An 18,376-nucleotide genomic window follows, 5' to 3' on the forward strand; every position below is an offset into this window, starting at 1 on the left:
CCCTCAGTCGTACTCTGGGCTTCCCTCTTCATTACAGGCCCAAGTGACAGAGGGGTGGGGCCCTTGCAGTTAGGAACATACCTAACTGCTCATGCGCAGTGAGCTCCCTAGGTCCTAAAATCCACAATATTGACATGGGTTACACACACATAACAGATACCTACAATAGATACAGGGTGGACCTGTCTCCTGGTCGGCAGCTGATCCACCAAGCACCAAAGGAAGGAACGTGCAAAACAGAGGCCGTTTCCCCATGAATCACTTACAACAGATTTTCCTCGTGGCTGATCTGGGAGGCTTGGAAGCACATTCCATTTTTTTTGTCTGCATGTCTCCCTTATCGCCATTGTATTCTGCTTTCCCGGGAATGTTTTACTGCACTGTCCTAAAGAGAACGTTTGTTTTCCTCCTAAAGAGCATGGTGTCATTCGTGACACTGCGGATGTGCTGGACGCTCCCCCCGTCACACCCTTTTTTGCCCATGCGCTCTACTGACGGATCACTGTGATTAACTTAAAGCCATACCACCCCCTTCATGGTTTTAACAAAAACCTTTGCTGGCTATGTTTCCCACTAAAACTAATAATCAGTAAAAAGCAGAATCAGGAAATGCCAAGACCTCACACAAATCACCCTTTTTTCCCTGCAGCAATGGGGACAGTCTAGTAAACGGTTTTAGTTGTGACAGCTCGTGACCCTCTGAATGTCCAGTGTCTCTCCCCCTTTTTTGCCCACCTGAGAGTCAACCGCTTCCTGTCACAGGAAAGTGTATGTGTGGGGAAATTCTCCAAAAGGAAACTTTCTCTGGGTACCACAAATCCTGGATCTGTTTCAAAACAGCCACAGGAAAATTGGAAGCTAAATACAGGTCACTTTCACCAAGGAGCAAGAGAGAGAAAAGAGTGCATTCAAATCCTGAATCTGCTCTCCCTACACTACTCATTTCTGTTTGGCATTCAGCAGTGCTCAAGGGGAAATGGCAATCCATTTGGAAAAGAAAAGGAGCCCCGTCTGCTAAAAAGCCAGGTGATAGTACAGGAGGATTATTCTAACACTGCAACGTTCCTTTGCTAGGCGAAATGCTTCACATAAAAAAATTTAATGCTGGAAAATGGATGGTGGGGAGGTAGATGGGCAGAACCGTGGGAGTGGAAAATGGAGGGGTGGAGAAAATAGGGACGTTTCAAGTGTTTGCACCTCAAGGAGAGTCATCTTTGAAACGGAGAAAAAAGAAACATCATGGGAAAAGTGGTTGTAAAAAACATAGGGATTAAATGATTGCAAAACGTTTCCAACACCAAAAGGAGGGAAAACAGTGCAGACATAAAAAAATAAAACATTGCAAACCATTCATGCAGAGATGGCCTAATACTAGAAGAAACTTATAGGCCCCAATTAGTTTTTTTACTTTTAAAATTAATTTCTCAAACACAAAGTCAACACCCAAACCATAATAACAACAAACCTTTTAAAAACAAACATTAATATAATAAAAACAAAATTCAAATACAAAAAAAAGAGTTGAATCAAATTATTGACACGTTTTTCAATTTATCTTACAACTACAAATAAGAGAGAAATTAATTGATGACATTGTTTTTTTAAACAAATAATTATTTATATATTTTGAACTTAATTCCTTCTCCATAATCTGAGGAACGGCTTCGATAGATGCTGGATACCTTTATGATTCATGTATGAAATAAAACCATGTCATGGTTCATAGAAATCTGATATTTTAGCTTTATCTTTGTCTAAGTTGGTGTGCCCATTTTTCTGCCATAGGTATTTGCCACAGTTTGGAATACCAAGAATGTAGCATTAAAAGTTCTGCAGTTTTCCAGCATTTTGCTATTACTCTATGGGCTGCCATCAACATAAACACTATTAGGTGCCACTTTTCTATTCTATTCCCCCCAGATCAATCAATCTTTATTTTTAACGGTCATTTGACCAGAAAGTAGAACACATCTAATCAGAAGTAACATAAATTTGTAATAATAACAAATATCAGTCTGACAAAGATTCCACAAAATAAAATATTCACTAAAATCCCATATCTAAAAAAGCAAATAAGCTAACTTCTAAAATATTTGTCTATCAAATATATTTGTAAATTGCTTCCTTTCGTGCCTTATACATAGCAGCACAAAATGTAGCCACACATCTGGAAGTTTGTGGGTTACTATCTTCCAGTAGTCGTTGGATACAGATTTTATCAGGTAGCCCTGTATTATTTCTTAAAATATCTTGGATAGTCTTAGATCTTAATACAGAGGGCATTATAAAAAGACGTGTTTGCGGGTCTCAATTTCTTCCCCATTGCACAGGCAGACTCGGAAAGTTTTTTTTATATCTGCCTTCTAGGACGGCCGATGGCAAAGCTCCACATCTAGCTAACGTAAAAGCCCTTCTAAATTTATTCACCCCCAGGATCATCAAATATGGGGCTGTCGTCATCAGGTCTCTGAACTTCTGTGAGGCTATAAAACCAGGTGACCTTGCACGATCATGCTGTCTCTCTGTCTTCCACTCTCTGCCTTACTAATTTTTTTAACTGATCTCCACTCAATGTCAGTGGATCCTGGGGTGAAAACCCTAGTTTTCTAAGGTTTGATTTCACCTCCTCAGACATTTTGGACTGATATGCATCCAGACTAATCATTGCAGGAGGCCGGGTTTTTTGTATATTGAGTTTAGCCCACAAGTAGAAGGACATGAGATGGATTTTAGCTTCGATTCTCATCATGCCTGTCGCCAATCGGATCATAGAGTTGGAGACACATCTCGGTACTTGAAAAATGGCGCGTAAAAATTTTGACTGTACTTTTTCCAAGACCTTCAGACATTCCCCCCAGGTTTTCAACAGAGCCAATGTTGGAGTAGCATGAATAGTTTGATGCATAATATTTGACATATCAAAAAATATTTTTCCTCAGAACAGGACACTACAGATTTTGGACCAGGATCTTAAGAGGCTCAGGTTCAAATCCCCATTCTGTCACAAAAGCTTGCTGGATGACCTTGGGCTAGTCACTCACTTAGCCAGACCTACTTCACAAGGTTGCTGTGAAGATAAAATAGAGGAGAGAGGAAAAGGATGTCATACATTTTGGGTCCCCATTGGGGAGAAAGGTATACACCTGGTGGTCCCTTCCAACTCTATGATTCTATGAAATGAAGTAAATTAAATATTCTGATGTTTTAAAATTTGTTGCAGGCCACTTTAGGAACATTCTGCCGCAGCGGCTAAGACTACAGGGAGGTCTGACAGTAGCTCTTCATGGTTTGAAGCAGAGAAAGGTCTTTCTTGACACCTGATATCTGGAAAGTTGACTTGCTTAATCTCAGTGAACTTCAAAGTGAAGGTTACTGAGCTGCCTAATAACTTTCTGTATGCAATAACATTGCTCTTGGAGTTTGAGGAACTTTCTTTATTTTCCACTATATATTCATAAGTTTAAGATCTCTTGGTGTCAGAACCAGTTTATTATTATCTAGAGAACCTGGTTAGGCTTCATCCTGCGACCCAAATATTATTGGCTGGTGTCTTTAATGCTAGGGTTAGGGAGACAAATGAGGATCTTTTCAAAACACAGATAAAGGAAATTCCAATTATGACTTATAGCAGATCTAAAGATAGGAAAATTAGCCATGCTGGCAGATATTTTTCATCCTTATTATCAAAGAACAGTCTAGTGATATTAAATGGATAGGGTTGCCAAACTCCAGGTAGTAGCTGGAGATCTCCTGGTATTACAACTGATCTCCAGTTGACAGAGATCAGTTCATCTGAAGAAAATAGCTTTTTATCGAACGAACTGATTTACTATGCTGGTAGCAGGAGGAGCAAAGTGCAAGGGACAAGGCATACCCAAGAGGGATAACTGGTGTGATGCTGATTGCAAGGCATTTAAAGGGGCAATTAGGAGCCTTCATAGACAAGTTTAAAATCTCGAATAGAGATATTGCCAAGTATTTTGAAATTGAAAAAAGAATATTAAAAATTACTGAAAATTAAGAAGTTTGAAGCCCCCCCCCCCCAATGGGAATGTTTATTCTGGGCCGCAAAAACAAAAAAAGACAAACTTTTCTGGACCTTAATAGCAAAAGGATTAAACACAAGGTTTCCTGTATCTTGCCACAAACCAGCAGTTGTCTGGGAAGCCTTTTTTACTACTGCTTTCGCAAATAAAAATGGTGCTATCCTGGAAGCCGGACCGAAATTACCTCCAGATAGGAAGGAATGGCCTCCAGTAACAGTGCGTTTAAGGCCTTGATTAAGCAAGAAAAAAGGGGAAAGCACCTGGGTCTGACCTAATACCAGCAGAATGGTTTAAAATTGACCCAGATTAGTTGATAGGGTCAGAGTGGATTGCCCGTTAAAGTAAATGGTCTCACATTACTGTGATGAAATTCTCTTGAAATAGAGAGATGGGTGTTCACAGGAGCTGGGACGGGGGGCTATATACACATCTGAGTGACATCCTGCCTCCATGAAGGAAATATACTTTGGACATGACAGGGAGATGCACTCTCTCAAACTTATCCCAAAGTTCCGCCCATTGCACATTACACTTTCAATGGGGTGGCCTTAAAAAAACTAAGAAAAGTTTGGGACTCAAATCGGGTGTCTCAACTGAGGAGGGGACAGGGGCCTTACACTGAGCAGTAAAAAAGGTTTTCCCTTTGTGTGGGATCTTAGTTGCTGTGCCAGATTTCTAGTATGACTATCTTTCCACACTCTGAGAATTCAAAAGCTTTCTCTGTTTGGGTTCTTAGAGGCCTTTGAAGATGGCCACTGCAATTGAATGTATTTCCACAGTCTGAGCAATCAAAAGGTTTTCCCCTGTGTGAGTTCTTAGATGAATTTGAAGATCGCCACTGCATCTGAATCTCTTTCCACACTCTGAGCATTGAAAAAGTTTCTCCCCTGGGTGGGTTCTTAAATGCTTTTGAAGATTGCCACTGCATGTGAATCTCTTTCCACACTCTGAGCATTCAAAAGGTTTTTCCCCTGTGTGGGTCCTTTGGTGCCTTTGAAAAGCACTACTGTGACTGAATTTCTTTCCACACTCTGAGCACTCAAAGGGTTTCTCCCCTCTGTTTGAAGACTGCCAATGTAACTGAATCTCTTTCCACACTATGAGCATTAAAAAGGTTTCTCTCCTGTGTGGGTTCTTAGATGACTTTGAAGATTGCCACTGCGTCTGAATCTCTTTTTACACTCTGAGCATTCAAAAGGTTTCTCCCCTGTGTGTGTTCTTTTATGTGTTTGAAGATTGCCAATGTAACTGAATCTCTTTCCACACTCTGAGCATTCAAAAGGTTTCTCCCCTGTGTGTGTTCTTTGATGCTCTTTAAGAGTGCCATTCTGACTGAATCTCTTTCCACATTCTGAGCATTCAAAAGGTTTCTCCCCTGTGTGTGTTCTTTGATGTTCCTTAAGAGTGCTATTCTGACTGAATCTCTTTCCACACTCTGAGCATTCAAAAGGTTTCTCCCCTGTGTGGGTTCTTAGATGCCTTTGAAGATCGCCACTGTGTCTGCATCTCTTTCCACACTCTGAGCATTCAAAAGGTTTCTCCCCTGTGTGGGTTCTTAGATGGTTTTGAAGATGGCCACTCTGACTGAATCTCTTTCCACACTCTGAGCATTCAAAAGGTTTCTCCCCTGTGTGGGTTCTTAGATGCCTTTGAAGATGGCCACTGAGACTAAATCTCTTTCGACACTCTGAGCATTCAAAAAGTTTCTCCCCTGTGTGGGTTCTTAGATGCCTTTGAAGATGGCCACTGCTGTTGAATCTCTTTCCACACTCTGAGCATTCAAAAGGTTTCTCCCCTGTGTGGGTTCTTACATGACTTTGAAGATTGAAACTGCATGTGAATCTCTTTCCACACTCTGAGCATTCAAAAGGTTTCTCCCCTGTGTGGGTTCTTAGATGCCTTTGAAGATGGCCACTGCTGTTGAATCTCTTTCCACACTCTGAGCATTCAAAAGGTTTCTCCCCTGTGTGGGTCCTTTGATGCTGTTTAAGGGTGCTATTCCGACTGAATCTCTTTCCACAGTCTGAGCATTCAAAAGGTTTTTCCCCTGTGTGAGTTCTTTGGTGCATTTGAAAAGTGCTACCATGACTGAAATTCTTTCCACACGCTGAGCATTCAAAAGGTTTCTCCCCTTTATGGGTTTTTTGGTGCCCTTGAAAACTGCTACTGAGACTGAATTTCTTTCCACACTCTGAGTCTTCAAAAGGTTTCTCCCCTGTGTGGGTTCTTAGGTGCCTTTGAAGATTGCCACTGCGATTAAATCTCTTCCTACACTCTGAACATTCAAAAGGTTTTTCCCCTGTGTGGGTTCTTAAATGATTTTGAAGATGGCCACTTCGTATGAATCTCTTTCCACACTCTGAGCATTCAAACGGTTTCTCTCTTGTGTGTACTCTTTGGTGCACAAGGAGGTGTGATCTGCATCTGAAGTACTTTCCACAAGGAAAGCATTTATGTGCCCCAATTGCTCTAGGCTTTCGGAAAAATGCATTTCCCTTTCTTCCACAAGAGTACACCCTTTCATTTTTCATGCAGATTAATGGCTTCCCTCCTGAATGAGTTCTTTGGTGTTGAAAAAGGTCTAATTTCTGTGAGAAGCTCTTGCTACAGTCTGAGCAGCTATAAGGCTTATGTGTTCTTTGATGTCTAAGGAGCTCTGCACTGCGAAGGAAGCTCTTGCAACACTCCAAGCATTGATGAGTCTTCTTTCCACTATGCATTTGCAAATGGATCTTGTATTGGGCTTGATCTGAGAAGTTCATTCTGCACTCCAAGCACTTGCATGCCACCTCCACCATATGGATTAGTTCATGGAAATCCTGCTCTTGGCCAGGAATGGGTTTATCCCTCTTCTCGACAATGTGACTTCCCTTCTGCCTCTTTTGTCTGCCTTGATTCTTGAAGTTTCCTTTCAAATATTCATACTTCACTTTATCTATCAATAGCTGATGCACTTCCTCATCACCCTCATTCCACTGATCATTCCCTGATGGAATGAAAAGACAGATTCCATTAGCACCCACGCAAGGAGGTCTGATCATCCAAACGCAAAACATTTCACTGGCTTTTTCCTGCTGTACATTGGAGAGTACATTAATATACACTTTAAAGGGTAAACCATTGAGCATGTATTTTTAGATGTCCCCTCTACAAGTCAGCCCGCTTCAATATTATTGACCCTTTGATTAACAAAATGGGATCTGATGATGAGAGTAAATAGATCAAAAGGTTTCTGCTGGGAGATAGCTCACCAATCATCACCCCGGCCGCAAAATACTGTGCAGTAGCAATGAAGCTACATCGCCTTAATGTACTTCCTTAATCTGTGGAAATGTAAAATTGGGTGATTCCTAATTTTATTGGCCTTGGTTGTAAACATCAATTCTGTATGGTCAGTTTCTGTTTTACCTGTTTTATCAGCCAAACTAGCCACAAATAAATTTTCTATTTCTATTCCTTTTTCACTTTAAAAGAACATAAAAGCCTGCTGCATCAGAAAGGCTTTAAACAATTTCAACACCTCCTCACCTGGGTGCATTCTTTGATGGGAAGTAAGGGTTGATTCCTGACAGAAGGTCTTTCCACATTCTAAGCAATGATATGGTTTCTCTCCTGAGGGAATTTGCCTCTTGGATATAACACTCATGTTCTTAATGAAGGGGGACGGCTGCATTCCAGATCACAGTAAGAGGGAATGACGGTAAGCCCCTCTGGGGGACAAGTGTGTTGTAATGGTTGGCAATTGAGAAATTAGGATGGAGCCCCTTCCCAAGTCTTATTAAGGGTCTCTCAGTCCCTCATTGACCTCAGGACACCCTCTGTGGCTTGGGTGATGGCCACAACACTGGCCTCTGTTGCCCCTGGGCCAGCCAGGACACTCACGTTGTTTTACCAGGCCATTCTGAATATCGATTTCACTGCCACACCACCACCTCGAGGCTCCCAAAAGGGATCAAGTAACAGGACAGGCCTCAAAACAACATACTGCTGTTTAAGATTTTGATTCATACACCAGCCCACTGGCACAATCCTAATGGCAGCAATTTTCACCTTCGGCTCCTTACCCACAGAGGCCACACTCCTGTAGTTCTCAAGCATGACTTCATCATAGAGATCTCTTTGGTTCGGATCCAGCAGGGCCCACTCTGCCTCAGTGAAATACACGGCCACCTCCTCAAAGGAAACCGGAGACTGAAAGAAAAAGCAGATTCCTTTGTTAGAGATCATGCAAGGCAAGGTGACTCTCTGGAAGAGGGGCATTCTGGGACAGTGCCAGATGGAGATTTCGGCATGTGTAAAAGGAGTGGCCTGGGCCCCTTAACAACAACTGCACGAGAAAAGCCCCCCATAAAAAGGCAAGGGAACCCAGGATGCCCTCTTCTCATCTCCCTTACCTGCACTGGAGTAGCAGCAGCTGTCTCCACACTTCGGCAAAGAGAATGGATCAACACTGTCTCTTCACTGCCTGCGAGAGGAAAGTGGAAGAAAGGGTATTAGCCTCGACTTCCTATTTTGTTTTCTTGTGTGAAGCGTGCTGCATGCTTCCCTCTTCCCAGGGAGTGAAACTTTGCCCTATGTACCCTGTTAATTTGTGAGAGAGGCAGAGGAGAAGCACAAAGGACCAATGAGCCTTGGGGGGGACGACTCTAAATTCCGCTGATATGTTTCAGACTTCTGTAATACTTGCAACTTGTCCTGTTAATGGTAGAGCTTAAAAAAGTGGTAGCATTTCTTCTGGATCAGACCAAAGGCCCAGGCCTTTGTGAAGCATGCTTTGTGGTTCCCCTTCCCAGGGTATGAAACTTTACCCTATGTACACTCAAAAAAATTGGTAATACTGTGGTAATACACAACAAAAAAAGTTGTGGGAGAGGCAGAAGAGAAGCACAAAGGACCAATGAGGTGGTAGCGCCTCTCCTGGATCAGACCAAAGGCCCAGGCAGGTATTCCCCACTAGCTGAGACCTTGCACATGCCCTTGGGTCGAAGAGGCAAAAATAACATCGCATGGCACCTCACTGTCACATCTGGCCAAAAACACACATGAATTCAGCCCATCTGGAAACTCAGGGCAATATCAGTGGGTGTCTGGAGCATCTACTGATCCAGTAATGTCACATCTGGGTTTTCAGCCAGAGGCAACATCAGTGTGACATCACATCCACTACAAGCCCCTCCCCAAAGTTGCTGGACATGCCAGACCACTGCCTGGCATCCTTAGTCTGGAATCCTAATTCCTGTAGCGGCCCATAAGATGCCCTGCTAAGCATGAGCACAAAACACATTCTCCTATTATTCCTAGCCCTTAGTAACTGGTATTAGGAGCTATTCTGCCCACAATGTACAGACTCTGTTTATTTGCGAGAATTAAGAGCTCAGTTGACATTTGTCTACCTTTTCTTCTGAGCCACCTTCAGTCTCTCTAACAGAAAAAAGTGGGATATGAATTTTGTAATCAATCGAGGAAATGCCTCCACGAATTTGTGTAATCCCCTTTTATTGACATCACAATCAGTGAACATTGAGTGTCACAAGTTGGGTTAGGCATTTGTTTTTTCCTGACTAGAACTCTCTACCAATCAAATTCACCGGGTGCTCCAATCCCATCCAGGCACGAGTCCTTACCGCATATGATGGCATCTCGGGCACACTCCTGGGCCCGGGCTTGCTGCCCTTCCTGCGACAGAGCCCTTTCCATCTCACAGAACTTAGCTTCCATCTTCACGGATGGACCCCACATCTGAAATAGCAGCGAGGAAAACAGGTAAGAGATGGAATGGAAGATACGAAGGAATGGATCCTGCCCCACTCCCGTAGTTTGCACCTTTCTATCAGCAGAGCAGGCAAGGTTTTCTTTCAACCCTGGGGAATTATCTGGAGGAATAAGCAAGGTTGTTAAACCTCCTGTTTGGATGATTAACACTTAGACAAATATTGGGCAGGAAAGCTGTAGGATAAGGTCAGGTATAGTTGCTTGAATTGGAATACAAAGAAAGAAAGCCCCTCACCTTTTCAGCCTGCCTCTTCTCCTCTGCCTGACTCAGGAGGAAGCCTTCGGCCAGGGCCACCGCTTGGGAACTGGTCTCCGGCAAGCATCCTCTGACCCAGCGCTGCATTTCCTGGGGTAGGAGGGTCAGGAACTGCTCCAGGATCAACAGGTCCAGAATCTGCTTCTTGGTGTGTCTCTCCGGCTTCAGCCAGTGGTTGCAAAGTCCATGGAGCTGGCTGCAAACCTCTCGGGGTCCATCGGCCTCGTAGAAGCGGAACTGCCGAAAACGTTGGCAAAATACTTCTGAGATCAAGGGTTTCTGATCCCAGATCTCTGGCACAGCTCTCTCCCAGGATTCAATGCCACTCCCAGCTTGGATGGGCTGGGGACCTTTCCTTGCTCTCTTGCCAGGTCCAGGTCCTTCCTGGTCCTGCTCTTCCATCTCCTTCCCCTTCTATTGGGTCACCACCAACTATGAAAAGATGCCTTTACTCACTTGGCTGTGACGAGAGGCTTCTCCCTGCCAGGGCAGGGAGAGGGACACATAGCAACATGCTAGAAGGAAAACAAAAGAGAATGGAGATACACGGTGTATCAGAACCAACGTGCCTCTTGTGTTTTTTTCTATATCATTTTGCTATAATACATACCAAGCTTTTAAAGGTATTCTTGTTCGGTTCTTCAGGAAAGTTAATTGCCTTGCTTTTTAAAGGCACTACAAGCTTGGGTCTGGCTGTCCTAGAGGCTTCAGATAGCCACTAAGCATGTCAGGAGAGATTCCCACCCAAAGCTCCGATGGTCTCCTGCTAGTGGCACACAGTGGTATCACATCAGGGGTGAGGGTTGTGCATGGAACTTCCTGAAGCCCCTCCGGTTCACGGCAGAAGGCCTCCCACCCAAACCCCAATGCAGGAGGGAAAATTTTGCCTTCTGTCATGGTTGCCTGCACCAAATGAGCTGGGGAGGCACAGGCAGGGGTGCGTGATTCTCATACCCGTTATAGAATCATAGTGTTGGAAGGTATCGCCAGGGTCATCTAATCCAACCCCCTGCACGATGCAGGAAATTCACAACTACCTCCCCCACATACCCCCAGTTACCCCGACTCTATGCCCAGAAGATGGCCAAGGTGCTCTCCCTCTCATAATCTGCTTAAAGTCATCGAATCAGCATTGCTGACAGATTACAAACTTCGCCGCAATTTAAAGCAATGGTGGGAAAGTTGGCAGGGTTCCTCCATAGAGCTACATAGCGAAATTCACAACAGAGATTCTGACCACAGCCACTTCCCTATTTATTCTCTATGGAGGAGGATAGGGGCGACCCCTTCCAGACCCCATAACTCCGGACCCCCGGATCCAATCTTCACCAAACTCGAGAGTTCAGGCAAGGAGAGTCCCTTGTAGCCACTCTGCAAATTTGGGGGCTCTACCTCATGAAATGCCCCCAGGAGCTTTGTAGAAATCCCCATTGGTGCAAATGCCTGGATTTTTATAGGAAACCCAGAAATAAGCAGAATTCCCATATTTACCATTATGGGGATTCAGCTTATTTCAAGTTTACCGAAAATTTTTGGCCCCAGTAAACCTGAACCTGAAGATTACTGTTGTGGGGTGGGGTTTTTTGCACACCCCTAGAAAGGAGCCTTTCCTCTTTTTGTCTCCCCCACTACTTGTCTGGCCTCTTTAGCAAAAAGCTCCTGTGAGTTTAACCCCTTCAGTGCTGCAGAGAAATTTGTAAAAGCTTCCTGTCTTTCCCACGAGGAGCAGTGCCCAAACCCAGAGAGGCAGGACTGGAAGTCAGCTGAGCTGCTGTCAGAGATGCCCAAGGAGCTCCGTGGGGCTGCTGTAGAGTATCTCTGCACAGGGTTGTGCTCCTGGGATATCCCAAGTGATTCAGCCATCTCAGAGTATGGCACAGAGGAGTGGGGAGAGGGAGAAGAAAACTAAAGCAAGCTCACCTGAAGAAATCCCAAGCAGGTCTACCCTATTCATTAGGACTTATTCCCAGGAAAGTGGATTTAGTGCTGCACTGAACATCTGTGTTCCATTAACATCTTCCCTGTTTTCGCTAAACTACATGCCAGCCTGACCACTTCCTATTACTCATTTGTGATTCTGCCCTATCGGAGAGGGTCGCCATCTCCTGCTTGAGGAATTCCTGGAGTTTTTGGGACACAGCCTTGAGGGGACTTCAGTTTCTCCTAGGCTCTGTGGTATATATCCTAATGTCCCACCTCCGAAGCTACCGTTTTCTCTGGGGGAACTGATCTCTCAGGTCTGGAAATTTGCTGCTGTAATTCCAGGAGAAATCCAGGCCCCACATGGAACTCAGGAACCCTCTTACTGGGGGGCGATGGGATTACCTAGGGGGGCACTTAGAGGCAAGGGGGTAGCAGGGGGATTCTAGAGGTGGGCCCCTTCAACTGTGTTGTCAGATAGGGTAAGGGGCACTGGGGTTGAGTTTGTGGAGCCAAGGGGGCAGTGGCCCAAAAAGCTTGGGAACCGCTGCTCTAAATATTCCATTCAATTTAATTCTTTATGTAAAAATAAACAAGCACATCGATCTCATTAGTATGGAAATTTGCTTTTGTTTTAATAAATGGTAAAATTATATGTGTACCAAAGAATTGTTTAAAAATAAATTGCTTCATGATTTATTATCAGTAAATGTTTGATTTCTATACCTATTTTATATACCTATATACCTGGGGTCCCGTAAAAATTTCTCGGGCAAAAAGGGGTCGTGAGTGGAAAAAGTTTAAGAAGCCTTGCTGTACATCATGTCTCAGTTTAAAGGGAGCACAAAATCACGCATCCACTGCTTCATGCTGCTGCAATGGTGCAAAACATAATTCAAAAGCACAAATCCTCATGAATCCTTATGATTTTTTTGTTAGGTCACCCTAAAATCGCCAACAAATCACGTAGCATGTTCATAACCACAGATTGCCCTGCAAAAATCAGGCATTCGCCACCTTGTGGCAATGTCACGGCACAAAAACATGGTCCCAAAACATGCGTCTTTGAAGAAGAAGAGGAAGAAGAGTAGTAGTAGTAGTAACAGTAGTTAGTTTTTATATGCCAACTTTCTCTACCACATAAGGAAGAATCAAACCGGCTTACAATCATCTTCCCTTCCCCTCCCCACAACAGACACCCTGTGAGGTAGGTGAGGCTGAGAGAGTGTGACTAGCCCAGATTCACCCAGCTGGCTTCATATGTAGGAGTGGGAAAACAAACCCAGTTCACTAGATTAGAGTCCGCTGCTCACGTGTAGGAGTGGGGAATCAAACCCAGTTCTCCAGATCAGAGTCCACCATTCCAAACCACCACTCTTAACCACTACACCACACTGGCCCTCTTACAGATCTTCAGGGCTTTTAAACTGGGTCTCCCCAAACTCAAATCACATATTATGCCCACACTCACAGACTGCACCCCCCCCCCCAAAACAAAGCATGGAGCCACTACTTTGTGACGCCACTACAGTGCAAAAAACAGAGTTAAAAATCACACAACCTCTTGGATACTCACTATTTTTTCATTGGATCACTCCAGATTTACTATCAACTGACATATCATGTCCATAGCCACAAATTAGGAGCTAAAACTAGACTGGCTGGCTCAGGGGTGCAGGTGGGACATTCCAGCCCAGAACTTGGCAACTACAAATGTTCCTTCGCATCAAGGAAAACTCCTTGCACATAGAAAGCTAGAGCTGCAAGGAGAAAGGCCAAGTCCCGGTGGGAGGGTTTTGGGGCAGAGCTGAGGAGGGTGGGGTTTGGGGAAGGTCTGGTGAGCCGAAAGGGGCTTTTTGGGAGGGGGTGGAAATGGCAAAGCCCCTTCCCCAGTCTAAAGCAATTAGAAGTTCCCTTTCCAAGCCACCTCTCCTGTGGCTCTTCTTTGCGAACCTCTTTCTTTTGCACAAAGCAGCTCTTTCAGGCCAGAAAGGGGGGGGTGAGTGAACGGGGGGGGGCAAGGGGGGGCTCTTCTCCCAATTCGCTGCTCCCCCTTCCTTTCTCTAGGATTTGGGTCTTGCATAGCAGACCCCGGCCCTACATTTCTACCCCCCCCCCAAAGCCCCTTTCAGCTCACCAGGCCCCTCCCAGCCATTCCCGCAGCAGCTCGGGAGACTCAGACCTTCCTTCTGTAGGGAGGAAACAGGAAACGCCCCCCCCCCAATGCTAATGTGCCACTCTGGGACTGTGGACTCTCTCCCTTTAACCATTCATTTCCAAACACGTTACACGCCAGGAGTCATTCATTTCCCCCCACCCCATCCCTCCCCTCGATGCAGCCACTTGCCTTGGGGAGACTCTGCCGGGGATCTGACTCCAAACACTCCCCAGCCCAGCCCCCTCTTCACCCTGCCTTTCCTTTCCTTGACTCACAACCCCTCCCCACAAAGACCCATTCAGGCTCTCCCCTCCTTCCCCCCACCGATCCACCCTGCAAATCTGCATCACTCACGAGGCCTCCGCAATGCAGGGAAGGGGCTGCATCGCCCCCCCCCTCCAGCCTCATGCAGAGTGGGGGGAGTAAAGAGGAGAGCCAGGCGGAGCAGCCCCCCCCCCAGGCATTTTGGTGTGTGGGGTGTCCCCCCTTCCCTCTCCCGGATTGATTATACCTGAAGATCAGAAGGTGGAAGCCCCCAAGAGGGAGGGGGAGAAGGCTTTTCTGGGGAGGGTGAGGAATTGTGTCTCCCCATGTCCGCCCCCTCCAACTCTAAGGTCACCCCCAGCCACATGTCACTTCCATTTAATTCAAAGAGGGATATCGAAATGGTGTGTGTTTTTTCCAGTGAAAGAACGGAGGGGGCTCATGTCCTTGACAATATGATCCCACAATGTAACACTGGCATTTTTAAAAATAACACTTGATGTGTCGTCGTCTGTCCTTTCTTTTCAGCAGTTTCTTGCAGCCCCCAAATATTAATGTGCAGCTTTATAAAAAGGCTGGATTCCTTCTGAAGGGGGGCAACCAGCAACTTCAGGCTCTCCGATCACTCTGGGAAGATTCATAGAACATCCACTGCAAACATTCACAACCACCATCACAATACAGACTAATACCCAATTAATAACATTCGCACAACCCCCCTTCCACTAATCAGTATAAGAAATTCTCATACCTACATTCATAGAGTTGGAAGGGACCACCGAGGTCATCTAGTCCAACCCCCTGCACAATGCAGGAATTTCACACCTCCCCACACACCTAGTGACCCCTACTCCACGCCCACAAGATGGCCAAGATGCCCTCCCTCTCGTGAAGTGCCTCTCATGAACCGCCTAAGGTAATAGAATCAGCATTGCTGACAGATGGCCATCTAGTCTCTGCTTAAAAACGTCCAGGGAAGGAGCACTTACTACCTCCCGAGGAAGCCTGTTCCACTGTGGAACTGCTCTAAGTGTTAGAAATTTCTTCCTAATGTCTAGATGGAAACTCTCTTGATTTAATTTCAACCTGTTGGTACTGGTCCGACCTTCTTGGGAAACAGAAACAACTCAGCACCATCCTTTATATGACAGCCCTTTAAGGCTAAACATGCCCAGCTCCTTCAACCTTTCCTCATAGGTCTCCAGACTGCTCACCATCTTTGTTGCTCTCCTCTGGACACGGTTCCAGTTTGTCTACATCTTTCTGAAATTGTGGCGCCCAAAACTGAACACAATACTCTAGGGGAGGTCTAACCAGAGCAGAGTAAAGTGATACCATCACTTCATAACTAGAATATCACCCACACCTAGATTATTAATGTGCAGGTTTATAATACAAATCAAACCAATCAATAAATTAAATTTAAAAGGCTGAAGTCCTTGTGAGGTAAGCTACCTGCAGCTTCAGGCCCTCCAATCACTCTGGGAAGGCTGTGCGTTTTTTCCCTTTAGAGTACCCAATTCTTTAGGAAAAACCCCCTCTGTGGACTCAGGGTTACACAAAGAGCATAGGGGTCTCTGCCCCCTTTGCCACAAAGCATCCTTGGTGTGTGTGTGTGTGGGGGGGGGAGAGTCAGTCTTCATAGTGGGGAGTTGGGGTCAGGGGGTGCCCAATATCTCCAGGCCCCCTCCTATTTTGTCCTTTCCCCATCTTCCATGTCTCCTGGAGGGTGAAAACAGGCTCAGGCCCCACTGCTGGGGTGGGTTGGAGTGGGGGAGGAACATTGTCTTTCAATTCCTAAACTCTTCGGCATACCTAGCGAAGTGCCAGCCTAAAAGGTATTTTACCTATGGCACTCTGAAATGCCCCCGTGTATATGAACAGGATGCAAGAACCCCCAGTCACCCCCCTTTCCTCCGTTTCTCTGCCTGCTTGTTATCCAACACGTCAGGATAAGCACATACACACACTAACCACCATAATGTTTCAAAGTAAGGAGGCATTCTCTCCTCTCAGCTTCAGAGCTGGCTCAATCCAGAATCACTTGTCCATTGTTGGCTAGGATCACGCCATGAGAACTGTACTAATGTATCGAATGGAGATGCACTGTATTAAGCTAATGCCCACAGAACGGGCAGTGTGATTTTCTCTGTTTGTTCTTGGGGAGAGAGAGGGCTTTCTCTCTCGAATCTCGGGCTGGTAAGAGTTTTGAACCCAGCTTTTGTAACTGTTTAACTTTGTACTATTAAATAGAAAAGCTGTTTAAACTAATTCCTGATCTCCAGAGCACTATCTTTTATCAGAGCTATTTGTGAGAGTTCCCAACCGAACTGTGCAAACTCCATAAAATCACTTGCTCAGACGTTGATGCAGAAACAAGGAGTTTATTGAAGGCTTCAGACAGTATAGGTCAAACACGAGTAGAAAGTTGCAAGTGAGCAAGACTCCAAAGCTACAGAATTATATCCCCTACAGGGTGCCAAAGTTCACACCTATGTTATGGGAAACTACAAGACAGATGGGTACAATACAGACATCAATCGGCCCCAGAGGGCTTGTTAGAGCTATCAGGTCTCCAAGGCCGAATCTGGCATGAGGGAGTGAATCAAAGCGCAGCAGGGGAGGCATCTGTTAGAGGGGAGGCATTCCAGCCAGGGCCTGACAGATATGGCGCCTGAACCCAGGAAACGCCAAACGGTGTGAACTGCTTTTATGAGTTCAGAGGGTGGGGGAAACTGGGACCAGAGACAGAGACATACAGACCCTCACATTTTGCCCCCCTTAAGGCCTCCTCCCTCGGGCTCGGGAGGACGGGGTTTATCAGGGTAGGCAGAGTGGAATTCTTGAACCAGGCGGGGGGCGGCCATGTGGGGAGCCGCCACCCATTCATCATGAGCGGGACCCAGATGTTTCCAGCGAACAAGATAGAACACTTTACCCTTCTTTATCTTAGAGTCCAAAACCTTGGAAACTTCCAAATGCATCTTCCCCCCCCACTACCGTAGGAATCTCGGACTTAGGGGGAGGATGGAATTGAGGGGCAGCTACGTATGGTTTGAGCAGACTGATATGAAACACTGGATGCACACCTCGAAGGGATTTGGGGAGTTCGAATTCCATCGTGACATCGTTGATGACTCGGGATATGGGGCCCACGTAACGGTCACTCAGCTTTTTACAAGGTCGAAGTGAACGTAGATTCTTTGTGGAAACTTGCCCCCCCACCTTGAGTTCCCATCCCGGGGATCGATGCCTATCTGCTTGGTCCTTGTATTTACGCTTGGCCCTTTCTAGATTTTTCTGCAACCAGGGCCAAGTGGACCGCACCACTTGTACCCAATCCTGGACCTCCTGAACTCCCTCGAGTTCAGGGGTGATTGTGGCAGAGCCAAAGGGTCCGAAGTCTTTCCCATACACCACATGAAAAGGACTGAAACCTGTGGAGGAATGGGGAGCATTATTATAGGCATATTCAGCAAAAGGTAACAGGTCCACCCAGTCATCCTGGTGGTAATTAACATAACATCTGAGATAGCATTCGACCACGGCATTGACACGCTCAGTTTGACCATCGGTCTGGGGGTGGTAGGCTGAAGAAAGCCCTTGCTCTTCCACCCCCATGACTTTCAAGAAGGCTCTCCAGAACTTGGCAACGAACTGGGCCCCTCTGTCGGAGAGGACCTTCCTGGGGATCGAGTGATGTTTCATCACGTGATTAACAAACAGTTTGGCCAGTTTTTGGGCCGAAGGCAGCCCAGCACACGGTACGAAGTGAACCTGTTTGGAAAATAAGTCGGTGATTACCCATAATACAGTTTTTCCCCGACTGGGCGGTAAGTCGGTGATAAAATCCATAGCGATCACTTCCCAGGGCATGGTTGGCGTTTCCAGAGGCTTCAAAAGTCCAGGGGGCTTCCCCATCCGTTTTTTGGCCGTGGCGCAGACAGGGCAGCTGCGGAC

General features: G+C 45.7%; 1 pseudogene; it reads right to left on the bottom strand.

Moving 5' to 3' along the window:
* Positions 1-5,335: 5,335 nt before the first annotated feature.
* Positions 5,336-10,492, bottom strand: LOC130479586 (zinc finger and SCAN domain-containing protein 20-like; annotated as a pseudogene).
* Between the last annotated feature and the right edge of the window lie 7,884 nt (positions 10,493-18,376).

This window comes from Euleptes europaea, chromosome 1 (genome assembly GCF_029931775.1).
Source record: "Euleptes europaea isolate rEulEur1 chromosome 1, rEulEur1.hap1, whole genome shotgun sequence".
NCBI lineage: Eukaryota > Metazoa > Chordata > Lepidosauria > Squamata > Sphaerodactylidae > Euleptes > Euleptes europaea.